The sequence below is a fragment of the Opisthorchis viverrini genome (genome assembly GCF_000715545.1).
Source record: "Opisthorchis viverrini unplaced genomic scaffold opera_v5_317, whole genome shotgun sequence".
In the NCBI taxonomy this organism is placed as follows: domain Eukaryota; kingdom Metazoa; phylum Platyhelminthes; class Trematoda; order Opisthorchiida; family Opisthorchiidae; genus Opisthorchis; species Opisthorchis viverrini.
Window position 1 is genome coordinate 520,833 of NW_008751972.1, and position 6,603 is coordinate 527,435.

Consider the following 6,603-nt stretch of genomic DNA (forward strand, 5'->3'; position numbering starts at 1 on the left):
CCAAAACACGCGTGCGGCTTGGTTTAGTCCATTCGGTTCACAGATCTTGCCTAGGACGAGGCCCAAGCACTTCTCTCCGATTAGGTGATCAATCTGGTGCAATGACTTTTCATATCTACGACTCTTGTGGGGGTGATCTGACCAACTTAGTTAGGTTCATTGAATCTCAGTGCTGAAATACGTCGAATGGTATTCGGAGGAAATAAATCATCCTCGATGGATGAACTGATCACACTGCATCGGTTACGCTGACTTTGCCACGTACTCCGTATGCCAGTCGACCGACTTCCTCGAAGGGTACTTTTCGCACAGCCACGTGAAGGGTGGAATAGAGCCAGAGACGGTCAAACAATGACTTGGCAGCGAAGTATGAAAGCAATTACCAGCAAACTCAGCTGCGCTGGTCACTGCCGTCTTTCTGGATGGGTACCCCGAGACATCAATGGTTAGAGACATCGTCAGACATGGCCCAGTCGCGCCCCTTCTGTCGCATCCAACCTATTGCCTTCAAGGCACAGCTCCCTTCCCAATTCCTCCACTTGGCCGTCCACTGTCAGTACTGCGTTTACGCACCAAATTAACAGCTCCCGCCTCCAATGTGCAGCTACCTACCTCACCTCCCCAAGTAATCGGTAAACGAAACTGCGGCAGTTACAACTACTGTACGACGAGTACGCGGTTCTTACAGCTGATAGTGATGATGATGATGATGATGATGATGATGATGATGATGATGATGATGATGATTATGATTATGATGATCTCAGTGGTGCCAACTATGTTCGCTTATCGTGTCAGCAAGTCCCCTCAGAGTGTTGCTTCCAAGCGGAAGTTTGTTCCCCATCGGAGTTTATTACAGACGATTCTGTCAGCCAAATACATGGGATTTCCATTGTGGAAAAACAGACTGCTTTAGCCAACGTTATGAGGAAACAAGTGCGTGTTATCAGCTTTTGCTAGGTGCTCATTAGGAGAACCAGCTCCAAACATAACGGGACTACTTAACAGTCAATGGAAAATCGTTTTCGTCGAGACAGATTTCATTGGTTTTTTTCCACTCGTCCTTAACAGATGAGTTGTATTCTCAGCATCACTTTTTCTACCCACTTATACGCGACATTGATCAGTAAATCAGCCGGTTCGCACGTTCGTTGATTTTTCTGGTTTGGCCAATTGCACCAGGCGATCGATCAGGTGTCTATCCAGAACGGTAATAAGAAGGCATTAAAGAGACTGTGGTCCACAACAGTGCTCATCCAGGAATACTACAAGTGTGATGCTATTCTGGCAGGTTCCAGACTGGGAAGGTTTGGTCAACGCCACCGCTGGGAAGCCAAAATACCCGTTGTTACACACGAGTCAATGTTTCATGAACCGCTACAAAACAACAAAGGGCAATTGACGCCAGGAGTCTGGTTATGGCTGGAATCAAGCTGATCGCCCAGTCTGTACCGGACACATCACTAGCCACTTTTTTAACTGGGCACTACCATTGATTTCCCTCAGTCGTCTGGATTAGTCCTCTTTTCCAAGATGCAGGTATATAAATCCGACGATCGCTGACTTATGTTTTAGAGTTGCCTGGTTTACGCATGCTCACACCATCGTCCGGACGGAACGACGTGTTCTTCTGAGTCAAAGCAGAGAATCCTTTAGGGATCTTCCATAATATCAGACATGTCCATCAAAGCTGCGTACTGCCTCTGAATTCTGTTGTCTTGGTCAACGTAGAGAGGTGAATCACTTTGTTCGTATGGCTTTAGACGACTTTTGATGAAACTGTATTTTCTTGAAACAACAAACCACTCCCGGGCTTTCGGGGAGCTCATGGGGATGACGTCATCTGGGTATAGCAGACGCTTTTGGAGAATAAGATCTTTTCATAAGTTCTTAATGGTCTTCTGAAGCATTTCCGGAGGGTTTACTGACTCAAATAACATTGTCTGAAGTTTTTATAACTCCGTAGACATCGTTAAAACTGCTATCGGTTTATCGATTTCCCCACGTTTATCTGCCATTGACCGAATGGTCCCAAAGTGTGTAGGCCCCGTGAGTGCGAGTTCACCCGCGGCAGTGAAAATGCGACGGGTCGAGTGATATGCTCCAACATTCGGTAGTCAACACAGAGTCTCTCTTTCTCTTTAGTACCACGGAGCCGACAAAGTGAATTAAACCGACTTTTTCAATCATTGTTTGGGCTTTCGGGAACAATGAACTCGTGATCTCGTGCGTATGGGTTCTGATATGTGAGTATCTCGCGGACCAGCACAGGAAGGCCCACAACCCTCTGGGCTTTCCTTACTCTAGGAAAGTTTGCCTCCACTAAGGCTTTTGCGTCGTTGTCAATCCGATGAGGGTTTTTGATGTGTGCGGAGCACTTCTGAGCGCAAAACGTTTCATTGTCACATGATGGTCTGTCTTCTGTATCGGTCATTAACCATGAGAACTTGAAATGGAGATGAAAATCCGGTTCAAGTAAAACATAGTGTTGACGGGAACTCGGGGACTGCGCCCACCTGATGAGCCCCAGGAAGGGAAAGACCGGTCGTGGGCTGTCGACGGATTTTCAGCAACCTTATGAGTAGTACGCTACAAATAATATTGACTAGGTATCCGCCAACACGCTTGTCGTGTACACTTGTGGATGGTAGGCTTATTTACCTTTGAAGCACTTCACAACTGGCCTTCTTGATGGAACCCTCCACTCGAATATACGAAATCCTGTGCGTTTCTGTTTGGCCCGCCAGCTGACGTCTTCACATTGCTGGTTACCTAGTGAGAGAAATGATATTGGACAAAGACCTGGGGGTACTTGTGACAGCAGATGAGAAGTATATTCGCTTTTTCCAGCAGTGCTCTGCAATTCTACCCCGAAAACTGAGTCAAAGACGCTGGAAGATGTCTTAGAGACGCGGTGCTCCCCTGAGGTTCCAAAGAAATCGAGTCCATTCTGATTGAATCTCATGAAAATAAGGAATACCAATTGGTATCTTGGAAGAAAGGATGCAGAAGCACTTTCAACGCAGCTTGATGATGGCACAGCACAAGATCACTTGTTTAAACTGCTACGTTTGAACACTTCCGTCCAAATGATCGCAAGGTTTGTGAACTTGCCAAGTGGTCTAATAGAAAAGTAGTAGTGCATTACGCATGTAAATGTACCGTAATCTCTCGAATATCGTAGCGACTGAAATATGAGGCGGCTTTGTGCATCACATTCAGTTAAAGAACGACAGATTCAACCGGGGTTCAGTTGGGTCTCTCGTAAGAACCAAATGGGTTTGCAAGTAAGCGCATTTCACCAAACAAGGTGGATTTCGACCGTAACCTGAGGTATGTTATATTGTTTTCCGATTTGGGTACGTGATAGGCAAATGGTGCTGTGGTCCAGCTCAGCTGTCGTGGGTTGTGACGAATTTTCAGCATCCTCATGAGTAGTGCATTACGAAAAGTAGTGGTTGTTGCGTCAAAGGTGAAATTTAAGCGACACCTGGAGACGCATCTTATTACCTGGAGCATGAATGGTCAAATTTTCAAACTCACAGCAACGAGATAGGATAGACACGACGGGATAGCCTATGACTGTTTCACTGGAAAACGAGGTTACTTTCTCAGCCAATACATTCTGTAAAGAGTGCCTGACTAAGTTTGGACTGGCGATGACACAGGAAGCGTTTTAAGCATGGATGAGTTTGTTATATCCGCGTATGTGGCGCCTGATTTAAAGAGGATTCATGTGCCCCAGTGTCATTCAAGGTGCAGATGAACGAAACAGGTGAAGTATGTTTACTGGACTGAAGTTTTGAAACCCATGCTTCAACTAGTTCTCCATCCATCCTGAGAAGCCCTAAACTCTGAGGGCTTTTCTCTCCATCCAATCCAAGGCATCAAACCAATCAAGTAGGTAACCGCAAGCTTTGCTTAGTCTTAGATGTGACGGCCTGGATTTAGGTCCCATTTGTTGCGAAAATATGCAAGATTCGACTGACTTGCGTGCAACGTCCGCTGAACGTTCCGAGCAACAAGAAAACCGTTAAACAGCACCGGAGAACTTGGGAATCGGTCACAAAGTTCCCATCACTCTACGGGAACCAAGGTCAATCTTGCAAACGCTAGCTGGAGCCTTATTGTCACACCCTAAAATCCCATGAATTGGGAGATTAAACCTTGGTTTTGTTTGAATAAAGTAGTTGCAGTTTCCTGTGCTAACAGGCGACCGGATGGCACTAAACAGGGTCGATCACGTTAGTCGCGTTGCTTTGTATACATATAACTATAGCGACATAGAATACATTTAGACTAGCATGGGAGCAGATCAACTTAGCTGACCTTGCTGTAGCAAGGTCACAACCATCATCAACGACACAGGTCATTCTGGATCCTCAGAAAGGCAACTTACAGTCTTTGTCCACTTGTCACCCGGTTAGGTCAGTTAACCCGACAAGGTCTCTCGGCAAGATTATATGTCGGCTGTTAGCCGTCAATGTATGACCCTTACATCTTCACTTTGGACCTGATTTGTGCGCAGAAAAAGCAACTGATCTTTGTATGAGGTCGTTCCAGGATAAAATTAGGCTTTGTCCTTTGGAGCAGGTATTGACAGAGTGGTTCCTTTCAGATTGTTTAATCAAAGTTGTCATGGAACATAGATTAGATGTGGCACTGTTATAATGCGTCAGCTACTGTTTCATACACGGAAAAGCAAACTATCAAGGCGAGTGTATTTTTTTTGCTGTAAAAATAGAGCTAATAAAGACAACTGTGCATTGAATCAAGCAGTTCAGCTACACATATCTCTACTAGACAACATAAATGGAAATTCTTAGTTTTATCCAGTACGCTGATCGATTTTTAGGTGTAATACACTACTCATAAGGTTGCTGAAAATTCTTCGACACCCCACGACCGGTTTCGCCCTTCTTGCAGCCCATCGGGTAGGCACAGTCCAAGAGTTTCCGTCAACTGTATATTCTACTTGAATCTAAATTGCATGAATTTGGCAAAATATACTCAGCAACCTTATGAGTAAACTGTTACATCTATACATGCATCGAAGGCCGTGACAACTGAAATATAATGTGGCCTAGTGTACCACATTCAGTTGCTTAAAAACATCATAGACGAGAGATTCGGCTGGATCAAAGGTGAATGTCCCGTAAAACCAAAATTGTTTGCAAATGAGTGTGTCTTAGGCCTCTTTTTCTGCCACTACATGAATATGTGAAAGAACCATAAAAAGGCGAAAAAATGTCGTTGAACCGAGGCGTTGAAATTACAATGTCAACTAAATAACGTTCAGCTGTCTCGACCTTTCGAATCCTAGCCACCCGAAGAAAGTAATTGTGATGAGATACTGTCAGGTTGCTCAAGCCTAGACAGGACCAGACGAACGCAGTTGTTAAGTTTGAAACACTGAACAGAGGGTCGGAATTTTATTCCTCGCCGTTTGAACATTATACGTCGAAGACATGCTGACCAGTGTGTGCGATTGGTCATTGATCGACTGACTATTAATGAGTCAAAATGAGTTTTGGATGTGACTAACCTCGGCTTTCTTAGTCGCGCATGGTATCGACATCTCACACCAGAACGCTGCTGTAATCGGTTATTGCGCTGCCTCCCAATAGGTCGAAATTTCACGGCGATTTTTGGGCGTCATCAACTACTGCTGTTGTTTCATCGCTAACCGCTCACCCTGCCTACGGACTCCGACTGACCTACGGCGGAACAGTCAGACTATTGGACAGGGAAGCAAAACCTTCATATGCATCTTGTTTATAAAAACTGAGTATCCGTCTTCTTCTCGAACGCGCCTTCCTAAACTTTCCTAAATATTCATCGACTATCACTCAAATGTAAACGAATGCTACAAAGCAATTCTATAAATTCCGTAGTAAATCTAACTTTTCAATAAACGTGAAGCGGATTTACAAGATAACCACATACTACTTGCACGCCTCATCAGTAGCATTCACGTTACGCCACTAGCGATTCCCAGTAATCGGTCTGCGGGATCCACTGTGCATTTATGCATTTCGTGCTGGCCGACACTTTGCAGTCTCACGTTACGCCACTAGGGATTCCCAGTAATCGGTCTGCAAGATCCACTGCGCATTTACGCATTTCGTGCTGGCCGACACTTTGCAGTCTTGACACAGGTGATCCCATGAAATGACACCTTCCAAATAGCTGCTGGTGCTCTCGCCTAACAGACAGAACCGTCCTTTTTCTTCCCGAAGCTACAACCGGTAAAAACTCGCTATAGTCAATTTGGTCGTTTTTCTGGCTTTTAGGCATCCTTGATACATTCTGGAAGGTATATCACTTAGTGATAAACCTTGAGCAAGCAGCTGCATAACCGTTAGAAGACACAATAAACTGGTTTTGATCGGGCATGAATAAAATCTACTGTCGAACAGTAAAGTTTAAATCAGAACTTAAACAGACGCTTCTCGAACAATATTTAACTAGAAAAGGACTACTGTCTGGCAGAAAGGAAATTTCGCACTCTGATCGCACTGAGCCTTTGACCAGTGGAACATATGTAGCACTGAAAGCTCATCAGAGAATTTTACACAGGACTGTAATAGGAGGAGCAAAATG